This window comes from Hoplias malabaricus, chromosome 6 (assembly GCF_029633855.1).
Source record: "Hoplias malabaricus isolate fHopMal1 chromosome 6, fHopMal1.hap1, whole genome shotgun sequence".
In the NCBI taxonomy this organism is placed as follows: Eukaryota; Metazoa; Chordata; class Actinopteri; order Characiformes; family Erythrinidae; genus Hoplias; species Hoplias malabaricus.
The window spans coordinates 4,496,572-4,519,351 of NC_089805.1; the positions used below are offsets into that span (position 1 = coordinate 4,496,572).

At 41.4% G+C, this 22,780-nt stretch overlaps 1 long non-coding RNA gene across 1 annotated transcript; it reads right to left on the minus strand.

The window, feature by feature from the left end:
* Window positions 1-20,662: 20,662 nt before the first annotated feature.
* Window positions 20,663-22,215, minus strand: LOC136700537 (uncharacterized). Its single transcript, XR_010803761.1, has 4 exons — window positions 21,692-22,215; window positions 21,318-21,545; window positions 21,114-21,191; window positions 20,663-20,979 (listed from the first exon to the last, which is right to left on the minus strand). It is a non-coding gene; the product is annotated as an uncharacterized lncRNA (long non-coding RNA).
* Between the last annotated feature and the right edge of the window lie 565 nt (window positions 22,216-22,780).

Here is a 22,780-nt window from a genome sequence, read left to right on the forward strand (position 1 = left end):
ATGCTGGAGATTTACTCTTCAACCTAATCAGCGTCTCTCTCTCTCTCTCTCTCTCTCTCTTTATCTCTCTCTCTCTATCTCTCTCTCTTTATCTCTCTCTTTATCTCTCTCTCTATCTATATATCTATCTCTCTCTCTCTCTCTTTCTCTTTCTCTATCTCTCTCTTTCTCTATCTATCTATCTCTCTCTCTCCCTCTCTCTATCTCTCTCCGTTTATCTCTCTCTCTCACTCTCTCTCTATCTCTCTTTATCTTTCTTTATCTCTCTCTCTCTATCTCTCTCTCCTTAAAAACGTTTCTGCCTCTTTCTTTCTCTTTTTTCAGCATCTCTTTGCCTGCTTTAACCTTTCCTCTCCTTTATTTCTAACGTCTCTGTCTCTCTATTTCCCTCATTTTGCGTGCTTCTCTCTGTCTCTTTCTCTCTCTCTCACTATACTTTAACAGTGGATGCACATAGAGAGAGAGAGAGCATTGAACCAGCTGCCACTGCTGTGTCTGATCCACTTGTACAAGTACAGCACACACAAACACATCACCAAACCACATCAATGTGACTGCAGAATGATCCACATAGTACCTGCTCAGTGGGGGGTCCTCTGGCCTGGGGTTCCTGAGTGTTTAATAACAGGGTATGCATGTGGACTACAGTCTGTAACAACAGAACTACAAACATGGAGGTTAATGTTCAGGCGGATGGCTGTGAGACACAAGAAACTGTTCTGTAATTACACCAGTTTAACAAGGAACATGTCACTCATTCGTACCACACTGACACTTCACTGCTGTTAGAAATGTACTACTGTGTATCAGTGGGAGAAAAGCACAGTCACACCCACAGCAGGTCCCCTGTGATATTATTAAACCGGTTCTGAGAGGCAGTGAGCTTCTGAAAAGCTGCAGGAGAATACAGCGGGATCTAGGACCATGGAGACAGAGGCGATATCCAGAGAGAGGATGCTGGGAAAAGACTCATATTGAATAGAAAGTCACCCGAAACACGTGTGTGTGTGTGTGTATTATAGGAGTCCCCCAGTGGCTCAGCACAGGCTTCACCAGTAAAGATACACACAGTCGCTGGGTTAATGCAAGGAATACGCTTCAAATGAACTCAACTCACCAGAGAACTGAGGGAGCACATTATGTCTCTGCTGTGTGTGTGTGGGGGGGGGGGGGGGGGTAACGTTAAAAGTAACGTTAAAAGGAGAAACACTAAGAGAAAGAGGTGAAGTCAGAAAGAAGTGGGTGAGAGAGAGAGAGAAAGAGGAGAAAGAATGTGAGAGAGGGAGAGAGAGAGAGTGTGTGTGTGTGTTTATGAGAAAACACTAACTTTACTGTCACCTTTCATAATCCCCTCACGCCCACTTAATAAAATGATCTGTGGATTTCACAGCCCTGCTGGACAGATGGCAACTCAGGCCTCTACGTGTGTGTGTGTGTGTGTGTGTCTGTGTGTGTATGAGTAGGGCCAGGTTTGGGTCCAGGCCAAGTTTGGCTATGAAGACACCTTTTATCGCAGCTATAATTAGCCCAAGCAATTAGCCATAGCTGTAAGCTGTGCCCCACTCAATTACACACACACACACACACACACACAGTGGTGCTCAATTAGAAGCAGAAGCAATCTTGTCCTCCTCAAGGTGATCCATCCTCCAGGGCGTCTGCTGCTTTCTCCAAGCCAAGAGCAAGAGACCTGTCTCTCCACACACTTTATAGCTTCAAAACAGCCAAGCTTTCCAGATACCTCAGAGAGAGCAGAGATAGAGGGGTCTTCTCCTGCCACGAATCACTAATACTGAAACAAAACCTCCTATCTCCAACCAACTCTAACAATAACTACTTCCAAAATCTGTACACAAGTGCACTCTGGACAGAGCTTTTATAATCACAGCTTTAAACAGAACAGGGGACACCCTGGAGCAGCTGCAAATGAGCCTAAGGTCACAATGCTCAATGCTAGGTGTCATGTAAAGGGTTAAAAGCAGTTTTTTGTGGTGATGGACTATCATTCTGAGTTTTTGGGTTGAGCTGGAGTGGGGTCTGTGGTCCAGAGCTAATCGTCCAACATGATCTGACCTCACTAGTGACCTCCTGACCTTTGTAATGCTCTTGTCGCTGAATGCCATCAGACCCTTGCAGAGATGTCCAGGTGTCTAGGCTAAAAACAGCAGCTCATATGGATAAAGCACTGAAGGAGAGTGTAGTTTTAGGAGCCCCAGCCTTTAAAGAATGGGGCCCGTCCCTTTCTGGAGTGGAGTGACGATAGTGACCTTTAATATTAGTTAATATTAATCATACACTAATGACAAGGAGGCAGGGCTAAGGCGGAGACGAGGGAGGAGACAAAGCCACATGTTGCTCATGGAGAGCCCCACAGACCATGCGACCCCAGCTCCAGCTGCAGACATCGGGTAGAAGCGAGGAGAAGTGGCGTAAGGTGCATTCCTGGGGGCACTCTTCAACAACACTTCATGAATTCTTACCACTGTCTATAGCCAAGGCTGGGGTCCCATAGTCCCTGGAGCGCTCTGCCTTTCCTATTGGTTGGTTCCCTCATCTACTCTTCTCATTGGGGAGAGGCTCCAACAGCTTCCTCAGAGGCAGGGAGTGAAGAGGGTGTTTACAATCGAAAACCCACCACATGTTGGTTATGGCCATTATTATTGGTCTTCAGAGTTTTCAGGGTCTAGAACAGAAGAAAGCTCTGTTTTGAGTGATAAAATTCATCATTCATTCAATCATTATCTGTAAGCGCTTATCTAGTTCAGGGTCGCGGTGGGTCCAGAGCCTACCTGGAATCATTGGGTGAAAGGTGGGAATACACCCTGGAGGGGGCGCTAGTCTTTCACAGGGCGACACACACTCACACATTCACTCACATACTCACACCTATGGACACTTTTGAGTCACCAATCCACCTACCAGCATGTGTTTTTGGACTGTGGGAAGAAACGGGAGTACCCGGAAAAAACCCACGCAGTCACGGGGAGAACACACCACACTCCTCACAGACAGTCACCCGGAGGAAACCCACGCAGACACAGAGAGAACACACCACACTCCTCACAGACAGTCACCCGGAGGAAACCCACGCAGACACAGGGAGAACACACCATACTCCTCACAGACAGTCACCCGGAGGAAACCCACGCAGACACAGAGAGAACACACCACACTCCTCACAGACAGTCACCCGGAGGAAACCCACACAGACACAGAGAGAACACACCACACTCCTCACAGACAGTCACCCGGAGGAAACCCACGCAGACACAGGGAGAACACACCACACTCCTCACAGACAGTCACCCGGAGCGGGAATCGAACCCACAACCTCCAGGCCCCGGGAGCTGTGTGAATGCGACACCTACCTGCTGCGCAACCGTGCCGCCCCAGTGATGAAATTCAGTTTTTAAAATTTGTACAATGCCTGTTTAAGAAAAAACAAAACAAAACAAAAAAAGAAACCCACACCTGAGTCTGAAAATGCACTTAATTTAATGAACATAATTTAGGGTTTGCTTATTTTTTAAAGGTAAACATTTGGACCTTAATAAAGTTTTATACCTTTAAGAGTACATTTAAAAGGTTTGTATGTTATTATACCATTCAACTTCTCATTTTGTGGAGATTAGGCAGAACTTCGAAATGTGAATCTATTTCTGCAAAAGAAATACACACACTATGAACAATATCTGTTTCTTAAGTGGACAATAATGGCTGCAGAATATTACACACACATGCAAACCCAACACACACACTCACACACAAACACACACACTCACTAATACCAGTGAAAGGTGTTCATCTGTATCTGTGACCTTCTTTGTTTCTGGCAAGTTAAGATGCATCATCTCTGAAACAGGAGATAACAATCTGACCTTGGCCGTGTGGAGGATGCTGTGTGTGTGTGTGTGTGTGTGTGTGTGTGTGTGTGTGTGTGTGTGTGTGTAAAGAATATGCTTCTCATTGCCCAGAATGTGTCTCTAGCTAAATCTGTTTTCTTTCTAAGTAGGCTAATCTTACTCTTGTGGCCAAGCAATATGGAGGTGTGTGCAGAAGTCTGGGCACCCCTGGTCATCTGACCAGCTCTGTTGATTTTTGTATCACAAAATACATTAACACATTTCCCCATTCCCCAGATAAACCCCTTATTTCTGCTGTTTGTTTGGGCTCACAGTTCTCCATTTATTTAGCATGCTAACTAGCATAATTAATATGAGACGCTGTGCATTTCCTGCTCCTGATTTAGCAATGAAAAAGGGCTAAAGGGTCTGCAATGGCATAGAATGGTAAAGAGCAGCCATAGCCCTTAGGAGGCTTTGTTTATTGTGGCCAGTTTGTTTACTGATTTTGCCTATATTTGCAAATATAAATAATATTTACCATGCTGGAGTTACATATGTTTTTTTTTACCTGTTTCTCTCCTCCCTGTTTTTATTTAGTTTCTAGTAAAGACTCCACACTCATTCATTCTTTATCTGCATCCGCTTCTACTTCTAGTCCTTCACGGGACGACACACACGCATTCACTCCCACCTACGGAGTCGACAATCCACCTGCTAACGTGTGTAAACCAGAGCACACGGAGGAAACCCACACACACACGTCTGCTTGATAAGCAACTGCAAAGGCTTAAGAACAATTTGGCCCCACTGTGGAAATAAAAGTCTGTAAGTAAAGTCTGAGTTCTCCTCTTTTTCCGTTCTCACTGTAAAGTCTAAACTGGACGTTCCTGACAGTGGGCAGTGCTTTGTTCATGAAAGTGTGAAAGATGAGGACACTGCTGTAATCTGTGGTAGTGCCAACACAGGGGTCATGTGCCTGGACACCAGAGGACATACAGCAACAGATACTAAACACACACACACACACACGATGGTGACACCCCTAGCTCAATGTGGGCTAGTTTACTGTACAGTGTGTGTGTGTGTGTGTGTGTAGGCCTCAGAGGAGCAAACCTACATAGAGTGACTTCACCCTGCATATCAGCTCTCAATCTGCCAGTAGTGCAAACACCACTAATAAATCAGACAGAGCGCGAGAGAGAGAGAGAGAGAGAGAGAGAGAGAGAGAGAGAGAGAGGGGATAAAATGTAGATGAGAAAACAGTGGGGTTATAAGAAGTTCCCTCAACCCTGAAGGGGAGAATCCAGTGGTTAAGTGGAACACATTACTAAGAATGAGAGAGAGAGAGAGAGAGAGAGAGAGAGAGAGAGAGAGAGATACCCTTCAAGACTTTTCGCCTGATCTCAAAGGCAGTGTATACAATTCTGGAGAAGTACTGGTCTCGCAGCAAAACAAGCTCCCCCTCCCATTTGTGTTCATTCAGAAGCTCTGCATCTTTTAAGGTGGAATGGTATGTTTATGGTTGAAATTTAACTTGTTTAACCCTTAACAACTCTAACTTTTTATTCATTGTTTGAATTACCACAGAGTGGCATTTGTAACACAAACCGTTCCTATTTATTGCTCTGTGTTTACTTTCAGGCATCCTGAATTTGGAGTCATTTCCACCTTAAGTGATGTAGTAAATGCAAAAATAAGTCTATATTTCCCCCTTATGAAGCAGGAATAGAGCAATATCCTCATCTTGTTTCATGCTTTTGAACTTTTGGAGGTCTCTCCAAAAGACATTTCTTTCCCACTTGTGATTGGTTCACTCCTGGAGCAGCTCTACCCATGCTCCACCCAATCAAAATCAAACATGTGCAGCTGATTTTGGACTTAGTAATACAACCATGGTGGTCAAACATTGTTGACACTTCTCCAACACTACTTTTAGGTTGTTTGCCGCCTTACAGCCTTTAAATTACATTTTGAAACAGTGCTGTGAGGATTTGATTGCACTCAGTTAGATCAGGTACTTAAGACCACCACTCCATCTCATTGCAAAGGAGCTGCATTGGTGCTTCATCACTGCAGAAAATGCAGTTCTAGTGTTCTACAGGCCAGAGTTCAGGGCCTTATACCCTTATAGCTAAGGTAGCAGATTATTTCTGGCAAAATTGGTCTCGCTTTTGTCACTTAAGGCTCAGTTATGGCACTGATAAGTGTTGTGTGAGATGGATATGAGCCAAATGATATGAGCCTGGCTTTAGTTGGGTTACGACGTGTGGTGTTTGGGCCAAATCTTGAATAAAAATCAATTTGGCCCAGATTTATTCCACAGCTCACCTGACCTCTGGCAAATATAAGGTGGACCTGTGGCTAAATTGAGGCAGCTGGACTCAGTCTGAGTCAATACCATCATTCAAGGCCAAATTGGGCCATAAGAGAACTGCAAATGTGCCACATTTGTGTGCATTCGTTGCTATCTAGGAGGGTGCAGTAGCTGAAATCATTAATTATGTCTAGGAAACTATAGCTTGTTACATTAGCCCCACTGTAAAACTAACAAAGATATCTTTAGACAACAAACACGTCTTGGCTAAATACATGGGAAAGTGTGTTAGGCTCATTGTGCACTGAGCTGTCCCTTTAAGACAATCTTCTCGTGAGTAAATTAAAAAGAACTGGCTCACAGGCTTCTTCCAGGAGCCCCTCACTCACTCAATTCCCATGAGACATCTTGAGTACAAGCTTATTAACTACAAGCAAATGCACACTCACACACACACACACATACAGGCTTTGAAAAGCACTGACACACTCAGGTTGTAAGAGGAATCTTATCACATGCAGCAAACAAATACTTCTCTTGCTTTTTATGTGTGTTTTTAAATTGTTAGCATTGCTAATAAACACCCTGACCAGGAAACTCCCTTCTTTGAAGCTGGCTAACTAAACTGTTGCTGTGGTTTCCCTGAAATCATAACATGTTTATGCTAACCTCTTGCTATATTATCCCAAGTGGTTGCTAATCCAGGGCTTAGCTGTTTCTACGTTATCCCAGTTGGTTGTTACTTACGGGATATAGGCTGTTTCTTATTGCTGATGGGCCATTGCTCTCCCAGGTGGTTGCTAATGTGTTACTTGTGGCACTGCCCAACTCATAGGGAACGTCTACGATTGTGGGAAACTGAAGGCCTCTCTGATTTGTTTACGTTCACAAGCTCTGTGTTTTTAAGGTGGAATGGTATGTTTGAGGAGTACAAGGAGCATTGTTTGTGCGAGGCTGAAGGTTTAACTTGTCTGTATGCTTTTATTCACTGTTTAATTTACCACAGAAACCAATTTGTAACTCGAGATGGTTAGTTTTACAGCATTTTCAGTTTGTGTTTATTTTCATGCAGTTAGTTCTCTCTGAAACTTAGATAGATAGATAGATAGATACTTTATTGATCCCCAGGGGAAATTAAAGAACTTAGTAACTAAATATTCAGAAACGGCACAAATACTCAAAATTACCCACCTATGCAGCAGGAATAACGCAAAATTCTCGTCTCTTTTCATGGTTTTTTACATTTGAAGGGCTTTTTTCTGTTTTTCTACCATGAGCACAGAAAGAGAAAGACTACCATTACTCGTCTGCCAACACTAGGGCTTCATTAGACCAGTTTCCAGCACGCAAAAAAGACTGCAGAATTAGAAAACGGTGAGAAAACAACTTCTGAATTTTACTAAAAGTGTTTTTTGATGCATGTATATTGTGTAAATGTTCATGTGCCCCCCCCCCCCAGCCCCTCACTATCTTGCACCCAAAGTCTACCTCTTAGCAGTTACGTAGTTTTTTTTCCAATTATATGCAATAAGCAACGTAGCTAAGATCCCTATGCTATAGTCTGACATGCACCTACCCAGAAATGTATGTGTCACAATGACACAGAAAGCAACAACTGTGATTAGTCCACAGTCGGTGGAAGATGGATAAGGAGGTTATCTGAGGAGAGATAACCGAGGAATATATTATGTTATATAAGTACATATAAAATAATCTTCGCCACACTCCCAAGACTGCAGACTGCAGCAAATTCATAGCGAGAGTTTATCTTAGACACTGGGTTGGAACCAATATAAAGGTGGAACACCATAAGCGAAATTTTCAAATGGCTCCATAAAAATAAATAAATAAATAAAAATAAATGCTACAGAAGTCCCAGCACTGCATTTGTCTCTTTCCTGGCACCTCACGTAAACTCCACCTTCTATGCACTCCACATAGTGCACTACTCCCTAAAAAGTGCACTTAACAGATTATAAAACTAATACTGGTTTGGGTTGAGGGAGATATTTGTGATTCAGCCCTAGGTGTTTGGTGGTGTAATTACAAAGCAGACAAATGGCTACTGCATTTCACATTCAAAACGTGGGAGAGAGTTGTTGGTCCCCTTCCCCTCCTTACTCCGATTACAAAGTTCACGTCGTTTGCCAGGTTGAGGATGCTGAACCTACTCAAACGAGCGCAAGACAAGTTGAAGAACTCTAGATCTTTACACCATAATCAACCAATCGTACATTAATTCAAGGCAAAAATTGAATGAGCAATTGCTGTTTTTTCGGTGTTTATGAGCTTCTTGTTTGCTTTTTTCCCTTTCTGCCTTAAGTGGGTCACTAAGCGAGGCTGATTCTATTGACTTTTCTCTTCCAGCTTTTTTTTTTAGTCACAATTGTCGTATTCAAACATCTAGTTCCAGATTAAATGGGTCAGCTTTTGAGGCTAACATTTGAGTTTTCACATTTTATCCATTTACATGTCTGTGCTTTTAGTTTTTTTCGTAAATGACTTGCTGTTACGTGTTCGGGAAATTAACCAATTTGGTAATAGTCTTGTAGTTTTGCTGGGATCCAAGCTTTCTCCATCATTCAGATATATTCATTGTACATTGTTCAGACTTCACTGTGATTGGGCCGAGGGTGGGTTCACCGGCCAAAACACAAGTAGAGTTTGGCTCCGGTAGGGACATTCTTTAAAGAATAATATACAGTCTGTAGAGGGCGACATGGTGGCGCAGCAGGTAGTGTCGCGTCACACAGCTCCAGGGACCTGGAGGTTGTGGGTTCGATTCCCACTCCGGGTGACTGTCTGTGAGGAGTGTGGTGTGTTCTCTCTGTGTCTGCGTGGGTTTACTCCGGGTGACTGTCTGTGAGGAGTGTGGTGTGTTCTCTCTGTGTCTGCGTGGGTTTCCTCCGGGTGACTGTCTGTGAGGAGTGTGGTGTGTTCTCCCTGTGTCTGCGTGGGTTTACTCCGGGTGACTGTCTGTGAGGAGTGTGGTGTGTTCTCTCTGTGTCTGCGTGGGTTTCCTCCGGGTGCTCCGCTTTCCTCCCACAGTCCAAAAACACACGTTGGTAGGTGGATTGGTGACTCAAAAGTGTCTGTAGGTGTAAGTGTGTGAGTGAATGTGTGTGTGTGTGTGTTTCCCTGTGAAGGACTGGCACCCCCTCCAGGGTGTATTCCCGCCTTGCGCCCAGTGATTCCGGGTAGGCTCTGGACCCACCGCGACCCTGAACTGGATAAGGGTTACAGATAATGAATGAATGAATACAGTCTGTAGAACTGCTGTCACAGGTCATTTTTTGATTTAATAAAGTAAAAACATTACACATTGCTCCTTTAACCCTCTGGGGTTGAAGAACGCGCCGGCGCGTCAACGACCATTCGCGATGTTTCTATTAATATCTTAGTGATAGCACAGCGCAGAAATACAGTTCAAACACTCTGTGAATGTGCAGAAACCGCTCTTTCGATCGCATGTTATCGCAACAGTACGCGATACTGTACATCCCGAGTTACGAGCCTATGTATGAGCTTGAGACACACCTCCTCTGCCTCGCGCAGTGTCTAACTGGTGGATTTGCTTGTTTTTAAGACTCTGATAAAACTATTTCAATCACCAAAACAATTCATCCACACGAGTAAAGGGATGTTTTCATAAGAAATATAAAGATTTTCTAAAATCACATTTAAGTTTTTCAAGGTTATAGACAGATTATCTCTTCATAAAATGCTGTTGGTCACATGGGTTGAGATGGTTCTGAACATTTTGATATAAAACATGTGGGCAATATATTATAATACAAGTACTTTAAAGATCAATTTCAGAAAATTGAGAAAATGTCTCCAAATGACTCCAAAGGGTTAATAGAAAAATAATCATATGTGAGTGATGCAGGGTTGCTTCAGAAATATTTGATGGGCATTGTTTGTGTAAAGATATATGTTCTGGCTCTAGGAACCACACACACACAGTTTTATAGATAGTGGAAGGTTTGTTAATGAGGTCAAGAGACTTCAGCAACACTGAAGAGCAGGGAGGAGCAGAGTTTATACTTGAGTGTGAGTGAGTGCTAGAAGAGGAAAGACTGAAAAATGTATAGGTGTGTGTGGGTATGTCTACACCAGTGTGTGAGTGTGTGTATGCGTGTGGGTATGTCTACACCAGTGTGTGAGTGTGTGTATGCGTGTGGGTATGTCTACACCAGTGTGTGAGTGTGTGTATGCGTGTGGGTATGTCTACACCAGTGTGTGAGTGTGTGTGGGTATGTCTACACCAGTGTGTGAGTGTGTGTATGTGTGTGGGTATGTCTACACCAGTGTGTGTGAGTGTGTATGTGTGTGGGTATGTCTACACCAGTGTGTGTGAGTGTGTATGTGTGTGGGTATGTCTACACCAGTGTGTGTGAGTGTGTATATGTGTGTGGGTATGTCTACACCAGTGTGTGTGAGTGTGTATGTGTGTGTGTATGTCTACACCAGTGTGTGAGTGTGTGTATGTGTGTGGGTATGTCTACACCAGTGTGTGTGAGTGTGTATGTGTGTGGGTATGTCTACACCAGTGTGTGTGAGTGTGTATGTGTGTGGGTATGTCTACACCAGTGTGTGAGTGTGTATATGTGTGTGGGTATGTCTACACCAGTGTGTGAGTGTGTGTATGTGTGTGGGTATGTCTACACCAGTGTGTGAGTGTGTATATGTGTGTGGGTATGTCTACACCAGTGTGTGTGAGTGTGTATGTGTGTGTGTATGTCTACACCAGTGTGTGAGTGTGTGTGGGTATGTCTACACCAGTGTGTGTGAGTGTGTATATGTGTGTGGGTATGTCTACACCAGTGTGTGTGAGTGTGTATGTGTGTGTGTATGTCTACACCAGTGTGTGAGTGTGTGTATGCGTGTGGGTATGTCTACACCAGTGTGTGAGTGTGTGTGGGTATGTCTACACCAGTGTGTGAGTGTGTGTATGTGTGTGGGTATGTCTACACCAGTGTGTGTGAGTGTGTATGTGTGTGGGTATGTCTACACCAGTGTGTGTGAGTGTGTATGTGTGTGGGTATGTCTACACCAGTGTGTGAGTGTGTATATGTGTTTGGGTATGTCTACACCAGTGTGTGTGAGTGTGTATGCGTGTGGGTATGTCTACACCAGTGTGTGAGTGTGTGTGTATGTCTACACCAGTGTGAGAGTGTGTGTGTGTGTGTGAGACAGACAGAGAACTCTGTTCTATTGAAGGTTGAAAGCTAATTAAATACCTTTGTGATTACCTTGATTGGGCACCATCAGGAACATTTATGTGGCTGAAACAATGCAATCAAATTCATGTTCCAATATGTACTGCAACACCCTCTCAGAAGAGTAGAGGCTATTACTGCAGCAAAGTGGAGGAGGTCTTAAAGGATACCCTTCATTTAATAAGAAAAGTTGAAAGGAACAGCTGTCCAGAAACCTTTGGTCATATAGCGTGGGCAGTATGTCTGAGCATGGACGTGTGTGTGTGTGTGTGTGTGTGTGTGTGAATGAAGGTCTAAAATATAGTCACTAATGACTCATTTCAGGAGTTATTAACATTTCCGCCTTATAATCCACACACACAAGCTGATGTGAAGCAGCATTGGCAGGTGTGTAATTAAACTAGACCACGGGGTCAGAGAGGGATGAAGGTGAAGAAGAGGATGAAGATAGGGATTCTGGGAAATAAATGACCAGGTCAGATGCACACTGAAGTGAGAATGACACTTCACACTCCAGCTATGTGCACATATTACTGTCCAACATATGAATTTGCAGTGTGTGTGTGAGTCAGTGAGAGAGAGAGAGAGAGAGAGTTGTGTTTTGTGTGCACTCTGCTGCTCACTAATAAAACTAATAAAAACCAGTCAGGTGTAAACATCATCAGCCTGAGCTGAGTGCATTCTCTCGCCACCCCCCACCCCAATTTCTCCCTCTCTCACTCACTACTTTGCCCTCACATACGCTTTGATTTTTTCTCTCTTCCTTTATTTTATCAGCAATATAGCATTTAGTAAATAACATATGGTTAATACTAATCTCAATATCAGTGTTCATGCACTGTAAAAAAAATTCTTGTAAATTTTACAGTAAAATACTGGCAGCAGATTTCCCAGGCATTTACCGTATTTTTACAGGAACACTACTGTATTTCAAATTTACAGCATATTACTGTAATTGAGTAATACAATAATTTACTGTAAATACTGCGATTTACAATAAAATACTGTAGCAGACTTGCTGTAAATTTACAGCAATTTTTTACAGTGTGCAAAGTAGATGCCAGAAATTAATGTGTACATCCATGAAGAGTGAATTATATTTTCTACACATTGTATGAGGGTAGGTGTTATTCAGTTTACAGGTACTCAGTTTACAAATCCTGCAAACTGACTTTTTTACTCAAAATATTCAATTAAATGGTGTTTTTACTAATAAGTTTACTTGAATTTTGACAAATGTTTTTCCCTGTATTAGTGGGCTGTCACTAGGGGCTCCTCTAAGCCAGTTTCTGTGGTAATTCAAGCAAGCAGACTAGGGGATCCCCGACCTTAGCACGACTGGCTGCATTTTTAAAGAAGTATCAGTGATTCGGAAGCCATTTTGTACAGTTTTGAATCGAGCACAAAATGGTGGACTCTCAAAATAGTGCACTATACGCTAAGCAGGGTGCTGCGGCACAGATGTCACATGAGGTTCAGTGAAAGTGTCACAGGCTTTAAAATAGGACACTGGACCTACTGCTGCACTCACACTTCAGGCAACAACAGCCTGTGTGGGTTTTCTTTACACATTTATTGTTTGTATGAAAAAAAGGGTTGAGCGTCCAGGTTACGCCATGTTAACATATTTTTTATGTTATTCCAATGTTTTACACTCAGCAAGTAAATCAATTTTAGCCCTTAAATTATCTAAAACGAACCAGAGTTAAAATTTGTTTATTGTGGAAGGCAAAACTGTCCAAAAGCTTTTGGACATCCCATTGTACTGGAGTGGTATAAAGCCCCTATGGGCACTGGAAGCACTGGAGCAGTGGAGCATTGCAACTGTCTAATCTGGACCTTACTAAGGTTTATGTGGCTGAATACCATCAAATACTCACAGCAATGTTCCTACATCTACTTAAAACTTTCCCAGTGGAGTAGAGGCTCTTTCTACAGAGACGTACTCCAAATCTATACACCTGGCAACCCTATTGATGGTCCACCTATACCATCTTGTTGGTGCACATGTGGGATGTCTTGGGGAAAAAGTTATGGTGAAGAGATGGAAAGATGGATGGAGAGAAGGGACTGGAGGTTGGGACAGGGAAAAAAAAAACAAGTGGAAGAGAGGTGGGCATTATCATGTGTGTGCAGATGGTCAGCTGCTGGACAGCATGTTGTCCTGGCTCTCACATCCATGGACATGTTCCAGCAGAGATTACTCTGTGCACACACACACACACACACGGAGACATGTATATACATATACTCAGGTTGATGAGAGATGCAGACATGAGAGAGATCAGTAGGGAACACCTGGACCTGATTGAAAGCAGCAGGGTGTTTGTGATGTGTGCTGGGCTGGGTGTGTGTCTGACACAAGCTTGAACAGCCACTTTTAGCTACTTTTAATTACACCCACTTATAAAACTAAAGCTTTTAATCGTGCATTAGATAATTACTTTCTAGACAATAAAAGGGAAAAATTATGAAAAATTCACTTGTTCTGTGCATCTGCACTTTAATAATGGGATTTGGAATCTACACCACAAGCTGTAAAATAAGACCACCCAGTCATTTTTTTGTGGGAGGCCTAAAGGTCGATTGGTGTCTGCGTTGCTCTGCATTTACACCGCCAAACCACTAGGGCCTGAATCTCAAACATCTTCCTCTGCACTGTGTAGTACACAACATAATGGTGTGGTAGTATTAGTTTTATAACTCTTTATAGTGCTGTATTTAGGGAGTAGGGCACTGTTTGGGACAGATCATGGTTTGCATGAGGTGCCAGGAAAGAAACAAATACAAAGGTTAAGGGGAACAACACTAACACAACGATTGTGGAGTAATAAGAGCACTGATAAAATATGGAAAAGAAAGAGTACAGAGTAAAACTGGCTAAAACCTAGTGCTTCTGCTCCTCACTCCTGGGCTCTTGCATTGAACTGAGCTGTTTTAAAGAAACAGGAGCTGAAACTCTTTGTTCTGAACAGTGATGTTTACCCCATGTCTAATGATATAAATTGAAAGTGCTTTCCAGTTGTTCGTAATTGTCACAGGCCTATGATATTTTAAAGGACATTACACAAGTAAAGCACAAGCTGCTAACCAATGCCCAGAAATGGTGAGGTCAAAAAAGAAACACAGTGCCCTGCAAAACTTTCAGGCACCTGGGGAAATGGGATTTCAAAAAGATATGCATCTGAGCGGTATTTATTTGCTTAAATAAATAAATAAACTGAAATAAAACTAATATTAGTATTATAATAAATTACTCTCGGCTCAGCACTACTAGAACTACTAGAAACTGCACTATGTGGCAGTAAAGCAACAGTAGGCAAGATGTAAAACACTAAACAAAAAAATTGCTGTAAATTTACAGCGAGTTTGCTACAGTATTTTACTGTATTCTTTTAATACATTAAATTACTGTGTATTGCAATGCATCCTGGGTAACGGACTGGAAGCAGCAATGAAGCAACTAGCTTTATAGTATTTCACTCTATTGTGAGCTGGGGAGGTTTTTTTTTTTGCGTTAATATTTATTTAATTATTTATTGATTTATTTATTTATTTCTGTTGAGGGTGGGGCGGGTAGCGAGAACGGGGCGGAGAGAACGGAGACGAAGTGAGACTAAAAGGAAGAGACAAAACGTATACAGAGACCGCAAAGTCGTCGCACTTTCGGGAGTTTGGAACAACAGAAATGAGTAAATGTATGTTTTAATCATCATACAGCTCTAAACGTTTCCATCCACACTGGATTGGTACTGCTTTTTAGCAAGATAGCTGGTGCTAGTTATGATAGCCGCTAACATTTAACCAGATAACTCCTGTGGAATTTGCACACTTGTTAGCTCCCCAAAAAATGTTAATGTTTTTTGTCGTAGATAGAGTCAACTGGAGTTTCCCCCCTCAAATTAGCCCGTTGGAGGGGATTGAAGCTTGGGATATCACCATTTTTTTTGTGACGGGCTACAAGCAGGAGGCTGAGGTAAATGTAGGAGGCGGGAAGAAAACAAAGAGGGGGTGCTGCTCCGCTGAAACAGGCTGACGGTGAAAGGACAGCTCAGTCGTAGCATTAATATTTAGCGCAGTAGATAACGATAATTTAACTGTACAAACAATTGTAAACTCAAAGTCCAGTTTTGGGCTTCTGTGAGTAATATTCTAGTTAGTTAACTAGCAAGCAGAGTAATGCATTTTAAAGAAGAGAACGGACGGAAATATAAACATAGACATGGAAAGGGATTCTGTTTATTGACGTTGGTCAATTTGGTAAAATTAGCTATGTTCATTATAATAGAGAATTATAAACGTAGAACGTGTTAGTTACAGAATTACAAACTCCATTCCAGTTTATGAACACATTTGGAGTGTCAGGTGTGAGTGAGGGTGAAGAAGGCGGGAAAAGGTGGTGAGAGGTTTTGCTGTGGAATAAGGGTACTTTTTTTATTATTATTATTTTACTTTGTGCAGTTTTGAGAATTATAGGCTACTGTATTTTGCTGCACAATTATTAGCTCCATTCCAAATTTGATTTGAGACTCCTATATTTGTTATTTAGTTTATAGTCAGATTTTGAAGGGAAGAACCTATTTGCTAGCCAGGTATGAGAAAACTAGTAAATTAGCTTGGCTAAGTGTTTGTGTGTGTACATTTGTGTGTACAATTTATTTACCTGTGTTTGGTGTTGGTTTATGTAATGCGTGTACTATATGTTTTAAATGTGGAGAGGGTTGTCGTGCCATGACTTTCAGGAAGTTTGGTGCATTTAAGGCTCACATTTATAGACATCATTAAAAACAGCAAAACAAACTAGACCTAGGCTATATCATGTAGATTTTAGTTTGACATGTCATTGAAAACCGCAATGGTAAAGGTGAAGACATAAAAGAATTCCTATTCTCATCATTTAGGCAAGTGCCACAGCTGCTGATTTTGAAACCCTTAACCTGCCTGTGAGTCCTCAGATGATTATTCTGGGAATGTATATATAATTGCAAGATTTGTCAAAATACTCCAGAATGACAAATGTTTAAGACACTGAACATCAGTTATAATTACAGTGGAATTTTTGACCAATCCAGGATGGTTGCTGACAGTGATAGAACAAGTGGCCTGTGTTTGCTCAAGCCTCCATTAATCTCTGGAAAGGCAGATTCTCCTTGTACTACAATTTCAGTCTCCAATACCGACAGGAAACTTCATGTATAATTGAGTTAATCCAGAGGTAAAGATTTTGGTTCTTTGTATTTTTTTTTTCTTTCTCTCTCTACTTACGTTTACTTCCTTCTCTGCATTAAACTAGTCTCTATTTCATGTCTTACCTGTAGGTAAAAGTATTAATAAATATAAAATCCTTGAAATATGATCGTTACAGACATAGAAACCCCATGTATGAAAATAGATAAAATTCTAAAATTAACTGAAGGTAACTGCTTAGACGTTTTGACCCGTTTCTGTTGGATATTTCTTTATGAAAATTTAATTAATTCATTAATTCATCATCTGCAACCATTTAATCCTAATCATGGGAATCATTTTATGCAGTTGAAAATTGTGCTTTTGATGTGTGAAATTCAAGGTCATCTACAGGATTTCCTGATTAGTATGATATATTGACAGAAGTGCATAGCATATCAATCTACATGGCTTTTAGATCAGGTATCAAATAGAAATCGTAGTACTTGTGGAAAAAAATGTATTTGTTGAGTGTGTGTTAATATCTTTCCTCTTCACTGCAAAACGTGTGAGCAAGCGACAACTGGGGCTGGGTGATATAACCAAAAACTCATATCTCGATATGCCGAAAAGAAATGGATATATATAATACAATATGATATTATAAAAGCCATAAAAAAATACAGTGTCAATAGATTAGTGTTTACTTTTAACACCAAATAGGACATGCTGCATTATCTAAATGTAATTATCAATACAATTCACCATTTATCTCACTCATTTTCTCTAATTACTTGCAGACAAATAAACATATCACAAAAATAAGGAAATTTGTGTTTGGTAGATTATTTCTTTGTTGTAACAGTGCTTGCCAATAAACCTTATACCGTTACTGTTAATTTCCCTTTTAAATGGTGCCACAATGCAGAAAGATACTGATGAAATTCTGCAACCAGTGGCAATCCCATACCTCCACAGTCTGGGACAGAACTCTATCCTCCAAAATCACAACGTTTGCCCTCACAGAGCAGTGTTTATCAGAGACTACCTCCAGAATTTGAGAGTGGAGGGGATGGAATGGCCTGACCTCAACCCTATTGAACACTTTTGGCATCAGCTTGAGCGTGCTGTTCGTGCCACAGTGACCAACACAACCATGTGTGTGACCAGCATTAGGAGGAGGTGCCAGGTTGTTGTGGCTGTGTATGGTTCTTCCACACGCTACTGAGGCACCTGTTTGTTAAATGAATAAACTGTTAAATTGCCAATACGTCTTGTTTCTTCAACCTTTAATCAGCGAGTCACAACCCACCAAATGAATCAATGGCAGAATAAGCTGTTTGGCATTGGCAGAGAGGATTTGGCTAATTTTTCATGGGCACAACCCACGTACTCAGTTCTACTGCTCATATCACAAATGCATGTTCCTTACAAATGGGGGAAAAGAAAGGGAAATTAGTAGGCTTCCAATGGTATAAAAATTATTGCCAAGAAGCATTGTTACAACAAAGAAATAATCTACTAAGCAGAAACTTCCTTACTTTTTGTGATTAGTTTTAAAAAATTTTCCTGCCCTAGATGCCATCTGATATTTCCCTTACTGTATCATCTAAAGTTTGTGTACACAATTTCTATTGCATCCTTTTTTTCCCTTTATTCCCACATGCTATGTTACTAATTATGGAGTTTTTTATAGATGCTTCATTGGTACAAACGTCAAAGGGAACTCTGCTGCCAGTTATTTACTGTAAATCCCAATATTTACAGTAAAGTATTGCATTATTCAATTCTGTAAATTTGAAATACAGTAGTGTTCCTGTAAAAATACAGTAAGTGGCTGGGAACTCTGCTGCCATAGGTTACATAGTGCAGATAAATGTTCTAGCCCCTACAGGTGTGTTTGTTTGTTAAGTCAAGCTGGTTGAACTGCATCCAGCCACTCGCACCTTCATCACCTCGAGAGCCATTGCTAGTTTCTATATCAACAGTCCACGTCAGTCTCCTGTTTCCTGCTCTCTGTGATGTTTACTCTGTTCCAGCAGACTGGAATAACTGCACTCTCTCTGTGTTGGGGGGTGTCATGTGTGGTAAAGGAATGGCAGCTTTAACCCCACCAATTAGCATCATCCCAGCTGTAAAATGGACAAAAGCACATTGCAGAGGTAAAAGCAGCAGCCATTCTGAGTCTGAGCTGTGTCTGTTTTTAAAGGTTACAGGTTAATGTAGTGTAATGGGAAACACAACTACCGAATGCCTGTCCCAACAGTGTTCAGTTCCCCACGCAAGAAAACACACTACACTATATTCATGAAGAGAACTTGGGCAACTCATTAACACTACATCTGTCCACTACTTTACTATGCTACTACTTAAACAAAACACTGAATTTGAGTTATAAAAGAGCAATGATGTATAATGAATTTGTAATGCCCTTGTTACATTCATTCATTTTCTGTCTTTCAATCCTTCATTCGGTTTTTGTAACCTGTTAATGCTCATCAAGTTTAAGGTGGGTTTGGAGATCACTTGGACTCACTGGGCACAAGGCAGGAAGCCGCCAAATAACCCCCCCACCCCACCCGTTGAACAAATTCAACTTTGTCCGTGTGTCCTTTAAAGGTTTGCTGAAGCCTCGTCTGCATGCCTTTCCAGCAGATGGTCGAGCTCCATTACCGCAGCATCACCTGTTATGAAAGCTGTGTTGTAATGCATATTTTCTTTACACGCCCCCTCTTTCCCTAATCTGCATATCTATCATTACATATTCATGGTTTGCCTGTGAATCACTTTACTTTGAAGGACATTACGAAACACGCCACTAACTCATGTACATAGATACACAAGCACAGTTTGTCAGCTGTGTGTAATTAGGAAGGCTGTCCTTTTGCTGCAGTTACTGCTTTGAATGATCTGAGAAGGCTTTTGACTAATGTGTTGGAACATTTTGCTAAGTATCTGATGGCATTCGGTCGCAAGATGATTAATGACGTCAAATTCTGTTAGTGGATGATTAGTTCTGCATCAGAAAGGCCACTACAAATCATGCAAAAGATTTGAATTAGTTCTTCATGACTATGGAGAATACAGTTCCAGTGCTCCACAGTCCTATAATGGGGAATTTATACTTATACTATAGCAGTCGTGGTGACGCAGTGGTTCTACTCTGAATACTCACAGTTATTCAGCTCTCATTTTGAAGAAGAGAATATAAACAACCTTTAAGTTGCAAAACTGGACTGTAACACCCCTGCTGTACCTTTTAAAGGGGCATTTATACTGTCTGCACATTTTAGTGGACCTATGCAGGACTTATTCTTCTACGGTTTGATGCTTCAGGCAAATTTTTTAATCAATTAGGAAAGAATTTGAATAAACATTGGTTTTAAGGATTAACTTTATTTCAGCATTCGCATATTGATCTATTTCAGGAAAATATGCCTTTTTGCTGATCCTTCAAGTGAAATCCTGTGGCTGATCCTCCTCCAGAAGCTCTCCCGGGTCCAGTGGTATCTCTGTAAGTTGTACTTAGATTAGTTATGGGTCCATAAAGTGCTGGTATAATAGTTGATCCATATCCATGGATTTTTCTTGGTCCCATAATTGATTGATCTCCAAATGTTAAGATAAGATAAAATAAGATGAAATGAGAGTAGATTTATCCCAAAGGAAATAGCTGAGATCCACCTCAGACCCTTTGAGATTGCCGGTCATGTGATCTAATGTTTAATCTATCCCCTGTGACTATAACTATCCCTGGAGTTGGTTTGTTTCCATATATTATACCAGGTGCAATGGTTGACCCATCTTCATAAGAGGAGATAAAATGACACATTATTCATCAAGAAAGTATTGATGAGATCTAACTGGGAACATCTGAAATCCCCCACCGTGTACTCTACCTCCAGAGGCAGTACCTGGTCCAATATTTAGCCCACCTCTATGAAGTATTCTTGGTCTAGTTATTAATCCAACTTTATAGGATAAGGTAAGATAAGATAATATTCATTAATTCATTGTCTGTAACTGCTTATCCAGTTCAGGGTCACGGTGGGTCCGGAGCCTACCCGGAATCATTGGGCACAAGATGGGAACACACCCTGAAGGGGGGGGGGGTGCAAGTCCTTCTAAGATAATGTGAGATGAGATAAGATTTAATCCCAAAAGTAATTGCTGAGAGGTACCTTGGGCCCTTTGAGATCATCAGAAATGGGTTCTGATAGGTCCATTGGTGGACATATATCCCAGGACTGTAACTGCTCCACTTTTTGTTCCACTTCCATAGAATATACATGGTCCAATGCTTGATCCATCTCCATAAGATAAAAAATAAATAAACAATGAAGATCTACCTGATACCATCTGAGGTCCATCCATGTGCGCTCTAACCGGTCCAGAGGCTGAGCAACAACCAGGGGTGGTCTTCGTCCAGTCACTGATCCAAATTCATAAAATAAGAAACAATGGGTTAAAATTAGATAAGACAGATCTACCTGAGACCATCTGAGGGCCATAATTGTGTGCTGTGACAACGTTTTATTTATCCTGAAAGAAGTTACTGAGATGTACCTTTGACCATCTGAGATCGACGACCACGGGCTCTAATTGGTCCAATGGTTGATCTATTTCCTGGGTCCATATATGGTCCTAGAGTTGGTGTACATATTGTACATAGCATTAAATATATAGATAACACTTTACTGATCCATCTAAGGTCCATCAGTGTGTGCTGTGACAACGTTTCATTTAACCTGAAAGAAGTTACTGAGTTACCTTTGACCATCTGAGATCGACGACCACGGGTTCTAATTGGTCCAATCGTTGATCTATCTCCTGGGTCCAAATATTGTCCTAGAGTTGGTGTACCTCCATAGATATTTGGTCTAAAAATAGATCCACCTCTTGGGGCTGTAACTGGTCCACTAGTTTGTGAGACCATCTGAGGCCCATCACTCGGTGCTTTAACTGGTCCATGGGATGAGTTACCTCCAGGGGTGATAGCTGGTCCAGATAAATATTCAAATTCAAAAGATAAGATGAGATGAGATAAGTAAAGATAAGATAACACTTTACTTATCCATCTAAAGTCCATCAGTGTGTGCTGTGACAACGTTTCATTTATCCTGAAAGAAGTGACTGAGCTCTACCTTTGACCATCTGAGATCGACGACCACGGGTTCTAATTGGTCCAATAGTTGATCTCTCTCCTGGATAAGATAAGATAACATAGCATTATGTGTATCCGACAAAAATAACTGAGATCTACCTTGAACCCATTGAGCTCTAATTGGTCCATGGGATGAGTTACCTCCAGGGCTTGTAGCTGGTCCAGATAAATATTCAAATTCAAAACATAAGATGAGATGAGATAAGTAAAGATAAGATAACATTTTCCATCTAAGGTCCACCAGTGTGTGCTGTGATAACTTTCATTTATCCTGAAAGAAGTTACTGAGCTCTACTTTTGACCATCTGAGATCGACGACCACGGGTTCTAATTGGTCCAATGGTTGATCTATCTCCTGGGTCCAAATATTGTCCTAGAGTTGGTGTACCTCCATAGATATTTAGTCTACAAATAGATCCACCTCTTGGGGCTGTAACTGGTCCACTAGTTCCTGAGATTATTTGAGGCCCATCACTCGGTACTTTAACTGGTCCATGGGATGAGTTATCTCCAGGGGTGGTAGCTGGTCCAGATAAATATTCAAATTCAAAAGATAAGATAAGATAAGAAATGAAAAGAGAAGATGAGATAACACAAAACTTTATTGATCCTGAAAGAATTCCAAATATCTACCTGAGACCATCTGAGGCCCATCACTCGGTGCTTTAACTGGTCCATGGGATGAGTTACCTCCAGGGGTGGTAGCTGGTCCAGATAAATATTCAAATTCAAAACATAAGATTAGATGAGATAAGGTAAGATAAGATGACACTTTAATGATCCAGAAGAATCTCCAAATATCTACCCGAGACCATCTGAGGCCCATCACTCGGTGCTTTAACTCTCCCAGGGGAGGAGCTACCTCCAAGGATGGTTCCTGTTTCACTCACTGATCCAACATCATAAGATAAGATAAGAAATGAAAAGAGAAGATGAGATAACACGACATTTTATTGATCCAGAAGAAATTCCAAATATCTACCTGAGACCATCTGAGGCCCATCACTCGGTGCTTTAACTGGTCCATGGGATGAGTTACCTCCAGGGGTGGTAGCTGGTCCAGATAAAT